The 24,439-nt window shown below is 32.2% G+C and overlaps 1 pseudogene; it reads right to left on the bottom strand.

Moving 5' to 3' along the window:
* LOC127734624 (lim and transglutaminase domain protein ltd-1-like) lies at positions 1–14,316 on the bottom strand (annotated as a pseudogene).
* Positions 14,317–24,439: the final 10,123 nt, after the last annotated feature.

Genomic DNA, 24,439 nt, shown 5'->3' with positions numbered 1-24,439 from the left:
TTTCTTGCCTTATTTTTATTATCTTTTATAAACATATTTTCTGAAATCATGATTAATTATTTCAGTTATGCAAGTTAGATAGATTCCAGTGTAGTAAAAAGGACACAGATGTTTAAGTCTACAGGAAAACTTAACATCTATAATTTATTTTGATTCATTTGGTTTTACTGTCAAATGGATATTCATGTTTTATTTCTGCGAGTGAAATGTCAAATCACTAAAACAGCAATCCTGCATCTTATTGTTTTGAAGGGCCTCCTATGATTATTTAGCTGAATTATACATTCTCCTGGTCTGGTCTCTTATTCTCTAATTTAGAGATAACATCAGTTACCTGAAAGACAACCATATATCAAAAGCATTACTTCTGTCACATGATATACATTACTATATTTTTGAAAATAATATAAAAGAATAGATTATGCTCACAAGATGCAAGTGATCGCAAAAGTTTCCAGTTACGGGATAAGCACTATGTCATCCATTGTAATTTTCAAGCATATAAGAAAATTATGACGATAATTCAAAAAGAAATTAATCTAGCTTTAGGTGTATTTCAATAGTTTATCTGTTTGTATGCATCGTTTTGATTTGGTTTTCATGTATAATTGCTTATGGATAAAACAATACTTAGGCTAAAACTCCCCTAAAACCAAACCAAAACAAAAAATACATCTAAAGGCAACAAAAAAGTCTTCAACAATTATAGGCAATTGTCTTTACCATTTTTTTATATCTAAATCTAAAGCTTTAAATTGCTCTGAGTCTAGGAAAGCTGAAAATAAGTCTAACACGGAATACACATGATATGCCATTACCACCAAATTTGTAAAAAAATAAGAAGATGGGATATGATTGCCAATGGGACAACTCTCCACCAGAAACCAAATGCAGTAGAAGGTTAACAACTTGAGGTCACTGTACGGCCTTTAACGAAGAGCAAAACACATAACGCATAGCAAGCCATAAAAAGCCCCGAAATGACAAACGTAAAACAATTCAAACGAGAAAACTAACGACCTGTGTTTTTTTGCACTTAGTTCATTGTTATATGCCTGTAATTTCCTGTAGTGATTAAATTGCAGAGATTTGTGCAGACCTGTATTACAAGCTTCTTCATAAGAATAAGACACTATTAAGAGCAATATGAAAGTTAAATACTGTAAATTCAGAAATTATTGCGTGCATTTATTATTGCGAATTTTGTAGAATGGACTAAAATGCGAGATTAATTATTGCGATTTCAGAAAAAATCTACATACGGTTATATGTATCAGATATAAGAATGCGAGTTTTTATTATTGCGATACTCATTCAGTCGCAATATTCGCATTGATAAAAACCTCGCAATAATTTCTGAATCTACATAGTAATTTTGAAACCGTGGTTTCTTACGAACATACCCATATAAATGTTTGATTACGCAAAATGGCCTAAAAAAGGAAACAAAGTTCTAATTTAATTTTTTTTACATTAAGCCAACGTCTTGAACTTTTTCAGTCGGACAATATTATACGATTAAAGGAAATATGGGTATACATAATTAGACAACAACCCATCAACATAAATAACAAAAAGACGTGTGAATGAAAACGTACCCATTTATATATCTGCGCTGCTGCTGCACTTTTCTTCATTGTTTCCTCGTACGAATACTTCTTAATAATATTCATTGCGCTTTGTGCATTTTCCGGTTTTAAACTTGCGCTTCCAGTGTTATTTTGGATTGCAATTTTGTGTTTTGCTTCTCTAGAAATGGCTTGTAAATCATCTACTGTCTGCGAAAATAAATACAAAATATTTTGCATTGCTTTTCATTGAAAAGTTACATAACATCGTCAAAATATAGTAATTATAAATTATAATTGCTTTAAATTCGATGGCAGCCAACGTAGAGCTATGTAAGGGCCAAAAGATTAACAACAACCATTTTTATCTCTATTTCTCTGTAGGGTTTAATCTAAATAAACAATTTATAAGTGGAAGAATTTAGGAAAGGAATATGCAGACTTTTTTGTTGTCAAAGTGGGCAAAAAAAAATAAAGACTTTTTTCAATTTTTCTGAATGTAAAGTTTTAGAAACTCTTTTGTTCGTTTTTTTTCAATGCAACATCAATTAGAAATGCCAAAGATATTGTGGAGAACAGATATTTATTATTTGACTGTGTAATCAAAGCATAAGTCATTTAAAATGTATGTCAATGGAATGTGTATGTGTCAGTCTGTCCTTAGTAGTCATAATTAATCCTGTGATTGACCTATCTTTTTTTTCAAATTTGGCATACTAAATAAACTCCAGGGACTTCCCAATAATTTAAATAGAAAGAATCATAGGTAAAACTGAAGTGATGGTTTCGGGTCAAAATATCGAATAAACGCGATGCTGACGGTTTCTCTGGAGCAATCGACAAATTTGAATTAAATTGTGCCGTAATTTATATATCTCAATTTTATTTTTTAAATCTCTTCAAATGGTCTCATTTGAACAACTTGTGATTGACTGTTTTAGTTTATAATTGATAATTTTCGAAAGATTATGAAGAGTTGAACAAGGATTTACGGCATGTCAAATCACAAGCGCGTAGCACGTATGCGCTCAATTAAAGTTTTATTTTATATATGCATCTTTTTTCCTAAAACTTTATCCAAAATATCGGTATAATGAGAGAAAAAAATTACCCAACAAAATTAAGAAGAATACTAATAATAAGCATTGGGTCATGATATGAGGTGGACATCTTACTAGCTCGTCCATGTTGCTTAAAATTTAGAGTTCTGCTATAATTTTTTTGCCTTTTTTCGATGACTTTGTTCTACATCCTTTGTATCCGCTTTTTTAAACATCTAAATCGGTACCATACTGATATGCTATAGAAATTGATTCAAATGTTACCTATCCATTTACCTCTATTTCTTTCTCTTTGTTACCAAAAAGTACAGACAAAGCACACAGAGTGTTCGCGACCTGCTCATTGGTTACGTGTGTATGGTTGAATTCACCAACAGCATGGAGGATATCTGGTAATTGTTGTGTGAACCCTTCTAGTGAATTTAGTTGCAAGGCGAACTCTTCCAGATGTCTAATACTATCTGTAAATATTCTTTCATATTGAGACTTGCGTAGCCTTTCAATCGTTTTCTCTGTTGTTATTAAATGCCTCCTCATATAAGCATCATGGATATCTGAAATAAAAAATAGAACTTGAGAAATATGTGACGAAAACAATTAGACTTAGTGCATTCTACAAACTAGTATTGCAAAATGAAATAAATATTTATGCATTATCGTGCTAAGTATACCTCAACTCGTAATTAACAGTAAAATAAACAGATTGACAGATCCGAAAAGCGCGAACACGTTACAACTCATCACTGTTGGGCTGCTGATCAAATATGGAGTCATTTTGTTCAGTAGTATCGGTTAAATGTCTGAGGAAAAAAAGTTAAATTCATTCAACACATTTCAGAATTCAAAGTATCGGCAAACAGGAAGTATGTATTTGTCAAACTGATGACGAATATGAAGTTGTGTGTTGTTTCTAATTAAAATTAAGACGAAAGTATTTGTTGGACGAACAGACGGACGAACGGACGGACGAATGAATGGACGGACGGACTGACGAACGGACGGATGGACGGACACAATTTAAAAAAAATAAAACTGTTCAGAAAAGTGTAAAGAAAAAAGTTGCTACACAAAAAACAAATTGAAAAAATTAACATACTTGCAAACAAAAGGAAGTGCGTGTCTAACAGACCAACATAATTCTTTATGCAGCAGACAGTAAGATTAAAGCAACGAAAACCACCGTTGTGATTTCTAAATTAGGACATACAGATTAGCGTTGAGAGAATGGAAAATTTATGAATTCTCAACCCTCTTTTGTAAATTAATGGAATGGCGACAAGAACAAAAACAAAAGAAATATTCTTTATTGAAAGATATACATGTAGTCATTATGTACGCACATAGATTGTAACATAGGTGTAAACGATACACAATAATACTGTGCCAAGATTGCTTGCGGTCAAAGTGTCGTTAGCTCAGTACAAAAATCATACATGCAATCCTATATGTGTCACATTGTAAGGTTAATTTTATATAGTTATTTATCTACCTGACAGAGGAAAGCAGGAATCTTTTTGCTCAATGCCAAAAGTAAGTTATTGTAAGTTATTGTATAAGATCTTATGATTGTGATCTCAAAATCTAGATAAAGGAAGCCATCTGTGCATGTGTTGTCCCAAATAAGGAACTCCATCAGTCTTCCTCGAGGTTTAAATGTATTTTGTCATTTAAAATGTGTAATGTTATTGATAAATCATTGGTAGTCAAATTCACAATTCTTAAGACACAGGGCGATATAGAACTTGATATAATGTATAGGCACGGGTCTATTGCCTAAGACCGAGTGTTGACATATATATGTCATTTGATGTTTCTGTATCGTTTGATTGCTGTCTCATTGACGTATGATAATCATAATTTCATTTAATTCTGGGCCTTTTTTTGGATAATCAATTTTCTGATTTCTTTGTGTCAAAATCGATTAACACAGTCTAATCCCAACTTCTATTTAAATGTAACTAGTGTCGGCATAAAAACTTTGGCAATATTCGGAGAGGTATTAACTAGTTATTCATCGTTTGTTACAATGTGATTTTTTTTCAAAAGTGTTTTCAAGCGATTTAATGCTTTGTTACAATACATACTACAATGTATTATACATGTAAATGTACAATCGCAAAAGTTTTATACATGTACCTTTCCTAAATAGTAGAACTTGTAGTTTTCTTTCAGCATTTTCAATGTCTGAATCCGTATCTGGAATTTTCTCTTTCTTACATCTTTGAATGCCTTCCTCAATTTTTCCAATTTCTGCAATTCCAGCATTTTCAATAAACGCTAGAAGATTGTGTCGTGCAAGACGTTTGTTTGTTTTCTATAAAATTGACATAAAACTTTTATATTTATTAACGAAAATATCTCCCGAATGAAGTTTGGATAACTTCAAATGTATATCTGAAAATCATATAATTGTGGAATAAAAAAAATTAAATAAAAAAATTGTAATAATTAACTAACTAGAACTTAAAAAATACGATAGTTTACAAGGGTAAAGAAGAGACTTTTTAAATGTGAAAAAGGTGATGTGGGGTAAATTTTAGCGACATAGCTATCCAAAAACTCACGTTGACCAATGACAACACTAAGAAGTCACTACACGGTCATTAATAAAAGAAAAGCGTCCGACTCATATACCAAGGCTCTGCTTAACTCGAATCCTGACAAAAGAGTTTAAAATAGACCAATTTTCTAGCGCCTCTCATTATTAAAAACAATAGAAAACAAAATGAAGGGACGGCGACAACCATGTACAAATTACGGACCCGAGACAGACACATACATGTAGTTGTGTGCCTGCGATTTAACTACCTTTGTAAGTGATCGATCATCAAGAAACGATACGAAAGAGAAGAACACAATGTATATACCAGTTATTTTTTATATCGATTGTGCTTAAAAAAAAACAATTCTTCGTTTTGGCACCCCGCAAATAAAAAGCTCGTGCATATTGTCCCAAATGTGTATTGTAAATAGCTCTGCACGACATATAGGAATATGTCAGAATACATCGTCAATCTAATGAACTGTCTGCATTTGGTATTTAGTATTCCCACATATAAAGATAAGTATTAAGGAGGACCGCTTTTAATCTGTGCTAAAGTATGAACTTTTTTCAAAGACCTTCCAGCAATTGTTATGATGAAAAAAGCAATAAATACTGTTCTTCTCATTGTAGATGTAATGATTATTTCCTTTTTTTTCTCGACTCGTTTGAATCTAACCAATATTTCTTCTGTGCATGACATAACGTATTTAGAATAGTAAGACATTATCAGAAAGGATAAAATTTTGAATAAATGGAATAATTCAGAAATGGTGTTGCATTATCACTAGTAACTGATCTTAAAGTTCCAATTGATTAAAGAAAAACAAGGAGGTGTGGTATTATTGTCAATGATAAAACTATTCAGAAAGACCAAATAACATAGAACAATTACTGATCATCCTACGGCCTTCAACAGTAAGCAAAACTAATACCGTATAGTAAGCTACACATACATGATATACGAAATTTGAACTGATTCGAAAGAGAAAATAAATTTTTTTTTCGCCATTTTAAGTTTGCCATGGTGTTCACGGTTTATCTAAGACTTACGCATTTAATTGTCCCTTTAGAGGGTTTCGCCTCATTTTTATTCCACGACAAACAAAACGTACGTGAACGCTCAACTTGTGTTGTTTAATTTACGAAGACTGAGTTTGAATTTCTGGATAATTAACTAACCTTGTGTGTAAATTTATACGATGTTGTTACGAAGTAGTTGCAAACAACACGCATGGTAATGTTTTCATCACTCGGACTCCTTCGTTTTCCGGTTAGAATCTTGATACCGTAATCTCCTTCTTTAATAAGCGTTGTCGTGATTTTAAGTTCTTTTTTCTCAATTGTCGTTACGACTAAGGATGACTGGTCTTCATAATCTGAATCCACCAATTCTGTTCTAATTTCCATAGACTTGGACATCTCACTATCAAGGAGAAAACTTAACTTGATTGGTTTATTTTTATCTGTTGTTACAAGACCATTACGGTGAGATGGAAGAAGAAGTCCTGCTCTTTCGCTTGTAAGGCTTGGACCAAATCCTAAAATACCTGGATTAAAGGGCGTTAATCGACAATTTTGTGTTCTGGTGGTACATTTTATTTGAAATTCACAAAGTCTTAGCAATGGTTGTTTTTGAGGAGCCCCATAAATTACTATTCTATATACTCCTTCTACAGGAAACTGTATATTGAAATTCCATTCGGACCCATTTCGTATCTTAGCAACTAGACGGGGCATATTTTCAGGTTTCAACATTTCATGTTTATCTTTCTCTTTTGCACTTTCTTCTTTTAAAAAAAGTCATAGTCCATATTTAGTTCGTTGGCTGTCTCTTTAGGCCCTTTAAATGTTATTGTAACTGCGTTCCCTGCAGCTTTCAACGAACAAGAGTTTTCACTTAATAATTTTAACCCTAATGCCCAAAAAGGTGGTAGAAGATATGCCTGATCAAAAAACTGATCTCTTGAAATCGGCTTTGGTACTAATTGCCAGTTTGATTCGTCTGGATGACATCTGTAAATAAATTGCTTTGGATCTGGCATTATATAGTATTCTTTAAAAGCATTCCTAAGCACTCCTTCGTGAGCTTTTTGTTTTTGTCCAATGGATTTTCCACTTTCCTCTAATCTTATCCAGCCACCTGGCCTTTTTCCAAACACTGACCGACAAACCCAAAATGGATGAATTATATGCCATGAATCTCGCAAATAAACAGCGTTCCAAAGACATGCTATGTCTTCACCATTTCTGTCTCCAGGTTGGTAATCCCCAGCCTTACAAACACCATGAATCCGAACACACTGTATGTCGGCTTTTCTACAGATAAGTGAATCTTCAATTAGTCAAATCGGCATATTGCAAAGTAGCATCTGGAGAAAAAGTTTTATCTTTTTGTCTTACTTTTTCGCATTGCACTGATAAATGCGGTTAGGTTTTTGTAGTCACCATTACATGAACTCTTTATGTTTTTTTTTCTTTTTGTGAGGCATAGGGATTAAATAAAATAATCTTGTTTCCATACTACTTTGTTAATACTGCAATCATATTTTGCATGTCTGAAATAAGACTTTCTTTTCATACATTAGCAGTTGAAACTGGATGCTACCAAAGCATCGAGTTGTCATGTCGTATATGTACAATTTGTCGTCAGTGTATTGAAGACGAATTCCATTTTATCTAAGTGTGTCCGAAAAATAAGGAACTTAGAGTAAAATTCATCAAGAAATATTACTGGCCTAGGCCAAGTGTGTTTAAATTTATTGAAATTTTGAGTATAAAGAACATCAAATAGTCAACTAATTTAAGAAAATATATGTTTACTGCATTAAAAATCAGAGACAACACTATAACATGAACATTCTCTGTCAGTTTACTTTGAAATTTTATATTGACACCGATGAACTGTAAAGTTCAAGGTAATAAAGAATTTGAATGTCATGTTATAAAAAACCGATATGTTTAAAACAACTGAAGTTAAAATGGAAAACATTTCAATAATTTTGTTAAGTTTAAACTGAAATATAATGGGAATCGTGTACTTTAATCTCAAACTGAACTAAAATGTGTATGATATAAATCATTAGTATATTTGCTTCCAAACCATTATATAATATTTGCAGTAGATTGTTTTTTAATGATACAAATTGTTAGAAAATCTCACATTTTTGTTTTCAAATTTTTTTTTAAAGATTTAATTTGATTTTATTAAATTTCTCTGAAACAAGATCTGTTTTGTAAAGTTAGTAATTACCCCTTCGATGTCATCAGAACGTTAGACGCTTGAATTTATTCATGCAAACTATGACAATTATTCCTGAAATAACCGCGTTTGTCATCATAAAACTGCAGTTGTCATAGTAAGAAATTTCCTATGTCAACATTATGGTTTTCATAGTTTTTATTGATTTCTATCCTTTGCTTACATGAGCAATACTACGGTTGCCACATGTGGAACAGGATCTCCTCATCCTTATATATATGAGATCACGCCCGGTCTTTGGTGAGGTTCGTGTGGCTCGTTTCTGTAGTTTTCTGTGTTGTGTTTTGTTTACTGTTATGTGTCTTTAGGTCGTTTTTCGTTTTTCGTTTTTTGCCGACATTGTCAGCTTGTTTTCGACTTATGAGTTTGAATATCCCTTTTGTATCTTTTGCCTCTATTTAATGCATGCATTTGTCAGTTCATATTTTTTCCTTAGCTCAAAGCGACAAGCATATTGTGTAACGTTTGGATACACTATCGTGAATTAACAATAATTTTTACCCAATGTATAATGATAAGAAGTGATACTCTCGTGAAGGTAACTATGTTGACGTAAAATAAGATCAACATGGCAGACAAATACCTGCAAAGAAGAGTGAAGAATGAAGAGTATGTGCTTCGTTTTTTTCCAAGAAGACTGAGAAATCCTTTCGGTGTATTTTCACTTCCTTCAACAGATGTGAAGTTTTCTACATTCTGATTACTTAACCAGACTAAAATTGCTCGAACCATTATTTCATCACGGGAATCTTTACCTCGTGCAGGTTTATCGAGGTAGGAAATAAGGTCTTCATATTGATTCAATGCTGATCCCGGAACCTTGAAAAGAGATATCGTACATTGATATTTTCAACAAAAATAAAATATATTGATATATACTTGTCTACTAGATCTATTTTTTTACGACTTGTACTCATTCCAATATACAAGCAGTCCAGGAATTTATATGTAAAACATAATTTGGAACGTTAACAAATTTCAGAGATTGAATAAAACAGACACAATAACACTTAAGTTTCCCAGTATGGCTGTCTAGTTTCTGCTGAGTAAATGGTAAAATAGACACAAGAGCACATTACTGACCTAGTATGGCTACCTAGTTCTGCCTGAGTAATTGGTAAAACAGTTATAAATCACATTATCTTCCTAGTAGCATGGCTACTTAGTTCTCACTAAGTAATTTGTACACTAGACACAAACAGACTTACCTTTCTAGCATTGCTATTTAGTTCTGAGCATTCAAATTGATAAAATAGACAAAAAGCGCCTAACCTTTCAAGCATGGTTATATAGTTCTGCCTGAGTAATTGGTTAAATAGACTAAAAAGCACATTACCTTCCTAGCATGACTATCAAGTTCTGCCTGAATAACTGGTTAAATAGACAGAAATCATCTAACCTGACTAGCATGATTATATAGTTCGACCGGAGTAATTAGTGAAATAAACAAAAGGACCTAACCTTCTTAGCATGGCTATCCAAGTCTGCCTCAGTAATTGGTAAGAGTTCTTCCTCATTGATTGCATCGTCACTAGTTGTATAAGGATCCCAGTTATCAAACAATTTGATTCCACCAGGTAATTTTAGCTTTTTTTCAATTTTAACTGGTCTCGTATCCGGATAGTCGTTTTCTGTGGCTGGAATCTTCACCTGAAAAACGTAAATATTTGTTCTTCTTTTTCATTTGCCAAATATGCATTGATAAGTTGTTCACGGGATAATTTGTGATTTTTTCCAATTCTTTAATACGCTGGCCAATATTTATTTCCTTACAGAATGTCAGATGTAGATTATTATACACTGTTATTGTGCGTTTGCTTGTTACCGTTATCATGCTTATCAAGTCTTGCCCGGAAATGAACAATTATAAAAGCAGAAGGATTTTTCTAAAAACTGGTTACTTTCGCATTGGTTATTTATATTGATGAATAACAAAGGATACAAAAAAGTAGACGTTAGGGGTCGCCATGACTTGATGTTAAGCCTGAGTTATTTGGAAGACCTTCCTGCTACTGCCAAGACGAAAATGTGAATAAAACTGCCGTTCCTTTGCAAATTATAGTTGTTTTGTAATATTTCACAGGATTTTACACGTTTACTCACAGTGTATCATTTCTTTGCAATAATTCTGAAAGAGCTTGCACATATCGAAGAAGTGAATATTTACAATTTATGTATCTACTTGTTTTTTTTTTTGAAAAACAAGTGAACATATTTATAACAGTTATAACATGTAGGGACTTTTTATAGCCGACCATATGGTTTGGGTTTTTCTCATTGTTGAAGGCCGTACGGTTGCCTATAATTGCTTATATCCACTTCATTTGAACTTTGGTGGATAGTTGTCTCGTTGGCAACCATACCACATCTCCTTATTTTTATATTAATGAAAAAACTAAGCATCAATTAGTGTTAAAAAACCCCTATTAAAGGTGAATATGCAATATTTCGTGTTATAGGTTATAGATTGTTATAGATCACCCCCAGTTTTTGGTGGGGTTCGTGTTGCTTAGTCTTTAGTTTTCTATGTTGTGTCATCTGTACTATTATTTGTATGTTTGTCTTTTTATTTTTCGCCATGGCGTTATCAGTTTGTTTTCGATCTATGAGTTTGACTTTCCCTCTGGTATCTTTTGTCCCTCTTTTTTGGCCTACAGTGTATATATGTATTTTTTTTAGACTTTCTTTACGAAGACGTATCTAATTTGAAAAAAGAGCAACATTTTTGTAGTCGATCCGTTTTCATTGTCAATTTTAATCTTACTCTATTAATTTTCCTCCATGAAGTTGCAGTCTAAATTCACGTTGTAGTCTTATTTCAGTTTACTATCAATTTATTTAATCCCTTCCATTCGTGATTTTAGTTGTAAGTAGATATCTCACAATACTATCTATTAAAGTATCTTGTTCTTTAAGACACATAAAACTTATTGGTTGATCAATCTTGTGGCGTTATTCTGGTTAATAACTGTTTACTGGTTTAGTGAAATGAAAGCTGTAAACACTATCCCTTGTTCACTGCTGAAGATTCCAACAAAGAGCATACTTTCTTTTTCAAATTATCAAGGTTTTGTTGTTGAATAAACAGATTTTAAATTCATACTTACCAATAGCTCGTCAGAGTCACTCTCAAATGGGATAATGAAACTCTCAAAGTCTGACGTTTTGTTCATATCATCAGACGAGCTACTTGAAGGCGTCCTAATGAACTCTGAATCTAAAATAGATTCTTCTTTTTCTACTGGTTGTGGCGTTTGGATTTCTGGTTTACAAAAAATGTGTCCCATCTGAAATTGGAATATTGTTATATTCTAAGGTGTCCCGATGTTCATGTATGACAAGCATACTTTCCCTACAACAGTATAACACAATGACTTCAACTATAGCCAAATGTCTATGTTATATATTTCAAGCTATAAGTCCAAAGGAGTATAGATAAGTTTTAAGAAAAATCAAATACAAATGTTTGATAACCTAGGTATAAACAACGGGTAGCATGGGACTGACAACAGTCATGATGACATGAAATTGATGCAGAGTGAGACCAAATAGCATAATAAGCATATTAGCTGTGTGTTAGGTACCGGTATTTTTTTGTATCCTACTAAATATGTAAATATCATCAAAAAAGGATGGTACAATTGTAAAAAAAAACATAAAAAAAATAGCTGTGTGTGCAATACCGATCATATGTATAACTCTCTAAAGATCCGGCTTCCACACTAAATTATTTAATAGAAGAAAATATAACAACGTAAAATAAAATTGAAGGAAGACTGCACTTTGTTTCGAAATCGTTCTAACAAATTCCAATTTCAATCAATTCAAGCATATTAAGTGTTGTTGAAGAATGTTCTACATGTATGTCACCCTTTAAATGCCTGTTTATTTTATTTGTCGTTGGATTGCGGTCTCATTAACTTATACACCCTAGCTAGATTCGTTAATATAGCTTAAAACTTTTATATCTGATATCATTTATCATGGATTTTCTATAGTTGTTTGCCTCGAGAAATAACACGGAAAACGATCCTTTCTTTAATTTCTTTTCGTCAACAAATCTCAGACTGCCATTCTCTTCAGCAATATCCTCCATCATTATTCATTCAAAAAATTTTTACCCATTTTAAGTGTCAGTCTGTTCTAACTATCTCATATAAAAATACCACGACCATTGCCTTTTGCTTTTTAAAGAGATGACAGTTACATTGTCACACAACACTTATCTTCCAACTACTGTTAGTCATACATAATCATAGCTTAAAATCATAATGGATTTTGACGAGGATTATGCAAGACAAGGGAAAAACATACAGAAGAGACAAATTTTCTTTCCGAAAGGGTTAAAAAAAAACTGAGTTTGATTTCCAATTACAATTAGAAAACTTTAAAGAGTCTATGAACATTATTGTGCTCAGTGTTTCTAAATACCCGTCGTTCCTGGTTGACAGAATTAATGATTTCCACGACAAAGCCAGAAATTGTATGTTTTTGTGTGCTATTTGACTTGATGTCAATTGCTCAAATGAGAGATAATGTATTGATATTGCACAAAACAACCAACTATATACCTAGACAATACTTCCAAAAGATGAAATCTTGGATAATTATAGGTATAATTTATGTTCCTTTTTGGATTTTAATCAAAGATGGTTAGCATGATTTTCCTACACACTAATGGATGCTCAAATTCCAAGTGTTTCCTTACAAGCAACTTTATATAATTACTTGGTCTAATGAATGTTGCACACATCCACTTTCCAAAATACTAACCTCTATTCTCACGGTGAAAATACCTACTCGAAGGGCATTTAATTTATATTTTAATATTTTTAATTCCAAAGATCTATCAGAGTACAAACAATTAAAATTCCTCTCCACTTGCATTATTTAAATAAGCAAACGTCACCAGGCATGCATGACTGAGCGTTATGGCAAATCTGTGACCACTGATATGTTTCACTTGTAATTTGTAAGTTGCATTTCTGCTTCCCTCGTTTATGAATATCATATAACTATTGTCTAACCAAGGGATTTTTTCATGTAATAAGCAACAAGACAGACGCTAACTTTCCGAAAATTTTAGTGACAACAACTTTGTTTAAATAAAATTGAAAATATTTTGAATTGACTAGAATATCAGAATTCGCCAGAATTACAATTGTTGTATTATTTTTATCTGCTTATCTACATATTTGTGTTTCGTGTTTCGTGTTTCGCGCTTTGTTTCGTGTTTTATTTAAATGAAATTCACATGAATGCACAATGTTTTTATTAATATTCAATGCTTTTATTAATATTCAAGGTATCATATGATTTCAGGTTATATGCATGTGTGTTTCGCGTTTTCATAAAATGAAATACACATGAACAATGAATGCGAAATGTTTTTTTCCAGATAATTATTAAGTTTCGAAAAATAAAAGTAAAATAACTAAAATACAAATCCCTATGTTATGTACTGCGACCAACCACTACAGCTAAGTATAGATCGAGAATAACGATATACACACCGTTTCTTTGAATACTGGTTATTTTATAACGTTTTTTTTCTGGATTTCTGGATTGTCATTTAGACGTCAATCCCTTGTTTTTCTTTCTCAAACTGAAATTGAAAACATCATAAAACTTACCATGCATTTCAGAAAAAACAACCACGAGGGCCGAGTATCAATCAAAAAGGAGTATCAATCAAAAAAGAGTATCAATCAAAAAAGTTAATCTGAATAAAAAATAAATAAATACTAATAAATGAATAAATAAATCAAATAAAATACTAACTTTCGGTATCAATAAAATGTCTTTAGAGTTCTTGGAACGAAGTTGCATTGGTATTAACACTTAAAATAAATAAGACAGTAAATTGTTCTACTTTTTGTTTAGTTGTTTTGTTTACGGTTAAGCATGTGCATCAGATTGAAATAAATGGTTATTTTGTTATTGATTGGTTCGCTGATCACTTTAATTGAACATACTTTTATCAAAACAATATTACTGCCTTTTGTATGTACAAAATGCATGGCTAAAGTATACTTTAAATAAACAATATAGAATTTCAATAGTTGTGCTATGTTGTGTCATATTTTGTTTTTTGCAAATATTTATTTCTGTGTTATAACCACATACAGTCTATGGAAAGTGCGAATCCAGAAAACCGTTTCATGTGGAGTAGCGATATTTTCTTTTGTAAACGAGACGCATTTTGGGAAAATCTCAGACGATTTTTTATATTTGTAAGAATAAATGAAGATTTTTTCGGTAAATAATTGATTTTCCCTTTTAAAACAGAGGCGTATTAAACAGAGCAAACGTCTATATAACTTCCAATGCATTGTGTACATCTAATCCCAAGTATGTTGTATTTATACGATAAAATAAGTATATGAAATCAAACAAAACTTATTTGCTTATTGATCTATAATTTAGAGGTGCACGAAAAAAATAATGGCAATCATGCATCAAAGACAGTGGTATGTACATTTAATGTGTTTGATAACCTTCTACGTCATAATCGCGTGTAATATAATGATAATGCTACACTTTGCTATATGATTGCGATATTTTTCTAAAAGAATAGCGATGTATTTTTTTTATGACAAAAATATTAATGATATATTTTTCTAATCGAAAGGCGATATGTTTTTCATATGAAAATATTATGATAATACTGCACAATGCATCCCAAACAAACTTGAAACATCGGCATTTATTCATGACAGTTTCGATGGCATCGACACAAATATCCTTGAAATCGGACATGATGTCCGTTTATAATTAACCAATTATACGTTAATACAGTAGTAAAACGATTTTGAATCTCTCCTGCGCGTCGATCGTTTTGGTTTTCCCTATCAATATTTCACAGTCTTGACCACCATCCCTAGTCCATAAAACACGACCCTACGGTTATACTGAGTAATTCTGTTTTCAATGATGGTGCTATAAGGGCATTTATATGTGGTTACTTTAACTATTCTTCCGAGTTTTTGTATTGTATCATCGGGCATGCTGTAAATAACCACGTATACCAAGAAGTATTATTTTTTAAAAGAAGAAATATCCCGAGAGACAATACAATCCAATACGATTTCCAATAAAACCTGTAAATGAATACACTAATGGCAAAAGTATTATTCCAAACAAAGACATATGTAAAGTTACCGTTGTCCCGGTATTTGAATATACAATTCTACATCAAAACAAGAAGCTTAAAATAAGCAATGACAAGAAGCCGAATCATCTTCAGTCTGTAAGTAAACCAACTTTAGACACCAAAGATAACATATCATTTCAAACAGAGGGCGTATTTACTGTCAACATGGAAAATCTTGTTGACAAGTGAAAAATGTTCTTTATATATGATACTTTTTTCCGCTGTCATTTTGATACTTCCATGAATATAATCAGCTTGCCGCTTGAACACATTTATTTAGATGCTTTACAAATAATCTTCTTTCTTTTGACAGCGCTTTTCTGGATTTGCCTTCTTCAGGAACTCTCAAAGCCGTATATTTGAAAGCCAAGGATGTATAAGAACCGAAACAATTGAAGAGCTAAATGACCAAAAAGGACCTAAAAATGATAGTCAAATTCATCTAAGGTAAACTGTGACTGAGGAAATTGAAACCTTAGTTTCTTAATAATTTCTTAATTCATAAACGGACAATTTAATAAAGGTTTGTTATAAATCATGTCAGTACTGTTTCATGCAGAGTAGTATATGCTTTGGCAGCTTCCGATGACGATTGATAACTCTTTACCATATGTCTCGACGAAACGAAATGACGCTTTATATTTTAAAGGGGACAATACAGAAGAGTCTTGTTCTGAAATAAGAACAATGCAGAAAATTTCAAAGCTTTTCGGTATTGCAATATCCTTATTTTAAGGTACTGAGCTGTTGGCGATAACCTCATAGTTCCATCATTCTTAATTATTTCACTATAATCTTAATCTATAGTAACCTCGCTGTATCGACGAATTTCCCAACTTTCTCTGCCAGCTTGTGTTCATTGGTTGATGCGTGCAAACCCACAAAAATATCACATGATATTTCACCTTCTGGTTACTCCTGTTAAATGAAGGCGAAAGCAGTTGACTAATTTTTAAATATAGATTCTACCACTGCATCGAGTGTGATACGATATTTATCCACTCGAGACAGTTAAATTTTCAAATTTAAAACGCGAGGCTCACCGAGCGTTTTAAATATTTCAAATTTAACTGTCGAGAGTGGATAAATATCGTATTACACGAGATTTGGTGGTGGAATCTGTTTCTCTAATGATTTTCAAACAATATGCAGGCAAATTTATTCCTTCTTTTCGAATGATCTGCAAAAAGATGTGTTCTTTCTATGTGATGTCATCAGGCATGGTCGCCTTTTTTCATGCCGTCACAATAGGAAATTCAGAGGAAAGCAAGAAAATTCGACGTCATAATCGAAGAACTGAGATCAAACGAACCACACGTTGATTAAATTTTTTTTATACAATGGGTGCAGAAAGGGATAAATTGACGAAGAATTAGAGAAATCTCATTATACGATTAAGAATAGACAAATCAAGGTAACAAACATAAACTGAGGGAATCGCATGTACTCCAAAAGGAGCGAGATCACGGGTGTGTCGACAGGGTAAGTTTCTTATGCTATGCATACATCACCCACCATGCAAATATACACTCTGTCAAAATTCATAATCAAGAATAGGACACAATTGGTAGAATAACATATCACACAACTATTCTGGTATCTAAAAACAAGGAATTTAAATTTATTTTTTCAATTTTTTGTATAAAGACTCTGTTTAATGAGACGATGTAGTCGATCTCTCAACTTAGTATGGGGAATAATAGAGTACAAAATAGCCAGTCAAAGGTTTTCATATTACTACAAAATTTTAAAGATTGTAATTGAAGATTTTGTAGAAGATCTTTAGAATTTTTAAGAATCCACATCTGATTGACACCGCTCGTTGAATCAACCTCATCACAATATTTCTGAAGTCATATCTGACTGAAGAAAGAAAAGTGGTTAGAACTTTAGAAATATATTTAGTCGAACATCTTCCCTAATCCAAGGAACACAACCTGACAAAAACAAGTTGGAAACCTTGACCAATTCGCCGATATAGCAAGGTCATTACGCATTAAAACCAGTGACTACTCTTTAATCTGTTAATGAAAATTATTTTGAGACAATATTATAAATTTTTTTTTTCGGGGGGCTTGCAAATAATGATCGTTTAAGAACGTTGGGTGAATCTAAAGTGATGCTTCACAAATATACCCGAAACTTCTGTTTTTAACATCTTTATGTACATGCCGAATTTCTATCTGTTCAAAATGAATGTCATTGACCATGCAGAAGTTATCGTTTAATAAAATTGAGAATGGAAATGGGGAATATGTCAAAGAGACAACAACCCGACCAAAGAGCAGACAACAGCCGAAAGCCACCAATGGGTCCTCAATGCAGCGAGAAAATCCCGCACCCGGAGGTGGTCCTCAGCTGGCCCCTAAATAAAATTGTGTGCTAGTTCAGTGAAAATGGACGTCACACTTAACTCCAAAACACATAAATGAACTAAAATTAAAAAACATACAAGACTAACAAAGGCCAGAGGCTCCTGACTTGGGACAGGCGCAAAAATGCGGCGGGGTTAAACATGTTTTGTGAGATCTCAACCCTCCCCTATACCTCTAGTCAATGTAGAAAAAAGAAACACATAGCAATACGCACAGTAAAACTCAGTTTAAAAGAAGTCCGAGTCCGATGTCAGAATAGGTAACAAAAGAAACTAAGCAAAATGACAATGATACATAAATGAACAAAGGACTACTAGCAGTTACTGACATGCCAGCTCCAAACCTCAATTAAACTGATTGTAAGATTAGGTCTTCATCATATGAAAATCAAGTACAATCCCTCCCGTTAGGGGTTTAGTATCATCCCATCATAAAATATATGAGAAGAACATAACCCGTATTATGCCAACAACTGGTTTTAGAATGAATGTGTTTATTTCCGATGCAAAGACCCTATGAGTGAATCAATATTAATACCAAAATATGCAATCCTTAATGACTTGACAACAGTATCGTAACTATATCCTTTCCGAATAAGTCTGTTTAAAGGTTTGGTTAGCTTTTGAGGTGAATGCCGACATTTTTGTGCTTTGTAAAGAATATCACCATAAAATATTGGATGTGGAATACCTGAACGTATAAGATGTCTGCATGTTGATTTATATTTACGAATGATGTCCTTGTACCGATGATAAAATTTAGTAAATGTTTTGACTAGTTTGTGATATCGAAAACCCTGGTGTAATAATTTTTCAGTAATACAGAGATTTCTTTCGTTGAAATAAAATACATACACGAGCGAATCGAACAAGTTGAGATATATAAACACCATAAGATGGCGACAAGGGAAAGTCACCATCTAAAAATGGATAATTAACAATAGGAAATGAAAAATCATCTCTTTTATCATAATTTTTTGTATTAAGTTTCCCGTTAAAGATATAAGATCCAGGAAAGGGCAGTGTTCATTGTTAGTATTAGCTTTATTTAAAGTCAGTTCGGCAGGATAAATCTCTTTAGTGTACATACTGAAGTCGTCATTCTTGAGAGCCAATATATCATCTAAATATCTAAAAGTGTTATTAAATTTTTGAATCAGATGTTGTTTCGATGGGTCTTTGCTGATTTTAGTCATAAATTGTTACTCATAACAATACAGAAACAGGTCCGCAATAAGTGGTGCACAGTTAGTCCCCATGGGAATTCCGATAACCTGACGATATACGGAATCTCCATAGCGAACAAAAATGTTATCTAGTAATAGCGAACAAAAATGTTATCTAGTAAAAATTCAAGGGCAATTATAGTATCAAAGCAGGTCCAATTGACATAGTTCTTTTGTTTGTTGTTACTAAAAAATGACCTAAAAGAGTTTGAACATATATATTCGCATTCCGACTTTTTAAATGCCCATTTAATCAGGTGTGTGAATTTTTTCTTAATAAGATTATGAGGCAACGTGGTATATAGTGTAGAAAAATCAAAACTTTGAACAGATTCGAAATCACCAATATAAGCATGTAATTTATCAAGTACTTCCAACGAATTTTTGACACTCCAAAAGTAATTAATTCCACTATTTTCAAAGGACTTATTTGAACAATTTATTACCAGGTTTTGGATTGTACCAAGTGTACTTGTAAGTAGAATAGATAGTTTAGTAGTGGAACAATGGCTTGAAGACGAAATAAATCTATATTTGCAAGGAGTTTTATGCAGCTTCAGAAGCCAGTACATAGTTGGAACTTTCATTGTATTTGGTTCTGCTTGTAAAGAGGTAGCTAAAAGTTTATGTTTGTTACAGATGTCATTTTCCGAAAATGGAGTCAGTTGGAATGTTGGTGAATTCGTTATTTCCTTTTGTAGAACATCAATGTAAAATTTACGTCAAACAATAATAATATTGTTAGCAGCCTTATCAGCCGGGACAAAAATATATTCCTTGGCGAGTTCTTTTAGCTTATGTTTGATACGGGAAATTTGGCTATTATGGTTGTTGTTAGGAGTAAAATGATCTTTAAAATGTTGAATACGTATATCAACTATGTTCATTAACGAATTAAAAAAAGAATCGAATGATTTCTTGTCAGCTTTTTCTCTATCAGCACAAGTAAAAACGGTGGTCTATTAATCTGTGTTTTCAACGGCAAAATCCAGTTATTAATTTGGGGTAGCACAGCGATTGGAATGACAGAAAGGTAGATGGGCGGCTTCGGCTGTATCCGTGCAATATAATGAGATTCGTTCGAACAATGATTTTCAAATTTAAATATGTTGTCACATTGCGACCTAAAGTAGGTCAATTTCGAAAATGACCATTTGCTTTTTTTGGCGTCTAGGAGATATGGCCCTGGATTGATCGGAGCATGACACATTATACCGTGTAATACTTATAAATGTTCAACAAAATCCGAACGGCTTTCTGACAGCATTTTGGTTTGGTTTTGTTTTCTTTATTGCTGACTTATATAAATACTCGAAGGACATTTTTACGTCATACAAAAGAATATTATTGAGGGACAAATCAAATGCTGTTTTCTATTGTTGAACCATATATCTTTTGTAATTCAAATTTAGAAGAATAAAACCTAGGGATTTCAAGGAAAAAAAGCGGTTTGTTTGAATCAATTATATACGAAGTACTCTTTAAAGAAATACAAGGGAATAAATGTTCACAGTTTACACAAAACCTTTATATTATGGCAAGAAATGATTGTTAGTATTTCAGAGATTGTAAGTCGATTTTTTTTTGTAAGTTTTAATCTGTATATTTCGATAGATTTTTTAAAAAATAGCTATTAACTGAAAATTCACTCTTGTTTTCAAAGCCATAACTAGATTGGTTTAGTCAGTCTTGCTATTTTCATTGAAATCCATCTTTTGGTCCAGAATATTTTCTCCGATATCATGATAAAATACGCAAATAATTTAAATGGATATGGACATCACGATTTTGTACTGTCAAATTTTTGTGTCCTGGAAACAATACTTTGAAATATTTGACTTTGTAAAAAATAAACTACTGGAAAAAAAGAAGCACGGTAATAAGACGAAAATTACTGGCATAGTTTGTGTTTCCAAAAAATAAATTTCAAACTGTTTCGTTAATAACATGTATAATCTTTGCACTCCTTACATAATGATTTTTATGGCTTGTGGTATAAAAGTAAGGACAGCCTTGAAGATACATAACTATTGTCAAACTTTATTACAAAAATGTATTATCTGGAAAATCCTTTGAAACTTAATTCTAAAAACATATTTCCAAATTGGTTGTCAACATTTTTTATTTGACAAGAAAACATCTGCATTTATGTATCACGTGTTATTGACATATTTCATAATACATAAAAAAAATACCGACAGCAATGGTATTATATGACAAACACGCACTAAATGTTTAATTTTTTTAGACAATCCATACTTGTAGATAAGGGATCTACATCAAAAACGGTAGAATGTTTTAATAATTTCGAATTTTTTTGAAATCATGCCTTTTTTTTAGAAATATTATAAATAGTATTTGACACAGAGTTTTTTCAAGATACAAATTGTGCAGAATTGTCAGATTTTGTGGAAAACCACTTTTGTATGAACAGAAAGAAAACTAAACAATAAAATTAAAGGAGGAAAGGCAGCTTTTAAAATGGTCTTTCAAAAAAATAATAAAACATAAATTGGGGTCACCGGTTTTTTTTTTTTTAAAGTTGATCGAGTTTAAAGATGAATAAAAAATAACTGTATTCAAAAGCAATCGCAAAAAAAAGATAATTTCTTCATTTATGTGAAAAGTCTTACATATAAATTGCATTCCTGTCTCAAAATTTGCCTACTTCACTAAACACATTGTTTTTTGCTCATGCTATTTTACACAAATTCACGAAGATTTTCCGTTTTTAGATAAAACAAAATATGCACGTGGACCCCCAATTTTGAGTTTAGCAATCTAGTATGTACTTCTACAAGAATGTTATGATAATCAAACTCATCATATAGATCAGGATTTAAATTTCGTCAGACGCGCGTTTCGTCTACATAAGACTCATCAGTGATACTCGAATCAAAAAAATTAAAATGGAAGACAAAATTAACGATCGATATCCTTTTTTCTGTATGTATTTGTAGAAGCAAGAAATGTCTACTGCCTACTGTTTAAATAAATATATTATTCTTTTTTTGTATTGCATTCAACCTTCATTCTGAGTATTCACTTACATGCACACACACTAGAAAATTTTTGCAAATAACTTTTGGAAAATATATCCTTCCGCCCGTTTGAAAATTGAGTCGGAAAATTTATTAAACATGAAATACTCTGTATTACCTTAAAGTGATATGAAACTTCGAATTAAAAAAAAGTTGAATATGTTTTATATACTTGAATGGCTACGTTTTACAATAAAACAAGTGTACTTGAACTTTCTTGTAAAAGAGCATCCTTTTTATTATCAAAACCTTCCTAAATGTACTGCTATTAAATTATTGTCTTCCCGTCCGCTAATTCGTCGATATTTTCCCGTATGCAGTGACATTAACCACGGGACCTCTCGTTAGAACTTCAGTCGCCGCACAGTGCAAGTTCGAGGGGAATACCGTAATGAAAGAATGTAAACAAACATGCACTGGAAGGTACATTTGTAAATAGTAATAACTGATTCTTAAAGAACACATTAAATAGAACAAACTATTTAACAACTGTTAAGAAAAAGTTTAATTAACAAAGGGGAACGCATGGAAAATATAACAAAACATATCATAGCTCTAACAATTTACTTATTTGTCAAGAGCTTCACGTGCTCTGTGTTGATTGTTTATCAATGTCACACCCGGTAAACTTCGGCAACACACACGAAATTTAATAAGCTTCCTATCAACAACCACTGAATGAAATATTATTTCTCGATAATACGTTATGGATTCGTACTAGATATAAAAAGGGCATGCAGGACTTAGTATATATATGCATGCATTAGTTCAATAATTTCGATAACATTAAAATTACAAGAATCTCGCATATTTTCAAAGGGTATATTTTTATTGACTCTGTGTAAAAAATGCAAGGAAAAGTCAAGGTAAGATCGATCACTTCTGTATCCTATGTCTCTAACACTATTTCAAACGTTAATTGGAAGACAGAATGACTTTTGAGTTTTGAATGTCCCCTTGGTATCTCCAGCCTCTTTAACCTGTTTGAGCATAAAATTGCGATGGTTTGTTAACCACGAAAATATGAACATTAGTATATACATATGTCTGTTAACAATAGTAATTTGAATCGAATGCATTCAAAAAGACGTCAAAACATATGCTTCCATTACACTGTTGGAGAATATTTGAAAATAAGATCTCATTTTAATGTATAGTCAACTCATAAATGTAAAAATTTTAAGTTAAAACTTTTGTTTTCACCAGTTTTTGTATTAAAATATCATAAAAGCCAAATGTGTAGATTTTTTATATGCAACGGTTGTCTTTTGTATACTGTAAAAGCATATGAACTTGCAAAACTAGACTAGGAACTTTATTATAACATATTTTGTAATTGCACAGGTCTTAAAGCTGAAGTTAAGGAACTGAAAACAACAATTGCAATTTTATGCCTCCATTAGCAACAGTATTGTATTCCAATGAGTCATTTGCATACCATATGATATTGAAGAACGATAGAGTTGAACTTAACCATGGAAACGGTTATAACAAAAAAATCAGGGGTGTTTACTGCTCCTGTCGAGGGCTTATACATGTTCTTTATGTTAATTGCGTTTTAACCGATTGTGTGATTATAATTTTCTTTGTACTCTCGTTGCATCGGAATCAAAGAAATAATTGGTGTCAAGGACCAGGGATAATTATAGCATATTTTGATTTCGTTTTATTGAAACTCTCAAAATTATCTGACATTGACCCTCAATATACCGTTAGAGTTAAATATGTCGATGAAAAGAGTCTTGTCTACCTACGTAGGACAAACATTTACATTTTTCGCAACCACTGAAATCTATGTAAAAATCAATTTCATATAGATTATGATTTAAAATGTCGTATTTCTGTAAATATGCTCAATAAATTCCCACCAAATTAAACAACAATTAATCATTTCTTTTGTATAAATCTTCCAGCTTTGTCCAGTATCAATGTACAGTATTTAAACAATGAAAGGTATTTATAACTGCAAACTATAACTAAAGTGAAATATTTCAAGAATATGGAGTTCCATATATGTACAGACCTTATACACCCTAATGATAAAAATGATTAGATCAGTAGTGAAACCAGTCCCTTTTTGATCAACCATGAAAACGTCCCTTTTAATAATAAAAATTCGTAAGGGTTCCGCGGAACCCAGTGTCTCGCCTACTTTTGCTGTTAATCGCAGGCTCAACAAAAATGAGGAAAAAAATTAATAAAAATATTCCTC

The sequence above is a fragment of the Mytilus californianus genome, unplaced genomic scaffold, assembly GCF_021869535.1.
Source record: "Mytilus californianus isolate M0D057914Y unplaced genomic scaffold, xbMytCali1.0.p SCAF_3, whole genome shotgun sequence".
In the NCBI taxonomy this organism is placed as follows: Eukaryota; Metazoa; Mollusca; class Bivalvia; order Mytilida; family Mytilidae; genus Mytilus; species Mytilus californianus.
This window is presented reverse-complemented; position numbering and strand designations above follow the sequence as displayed.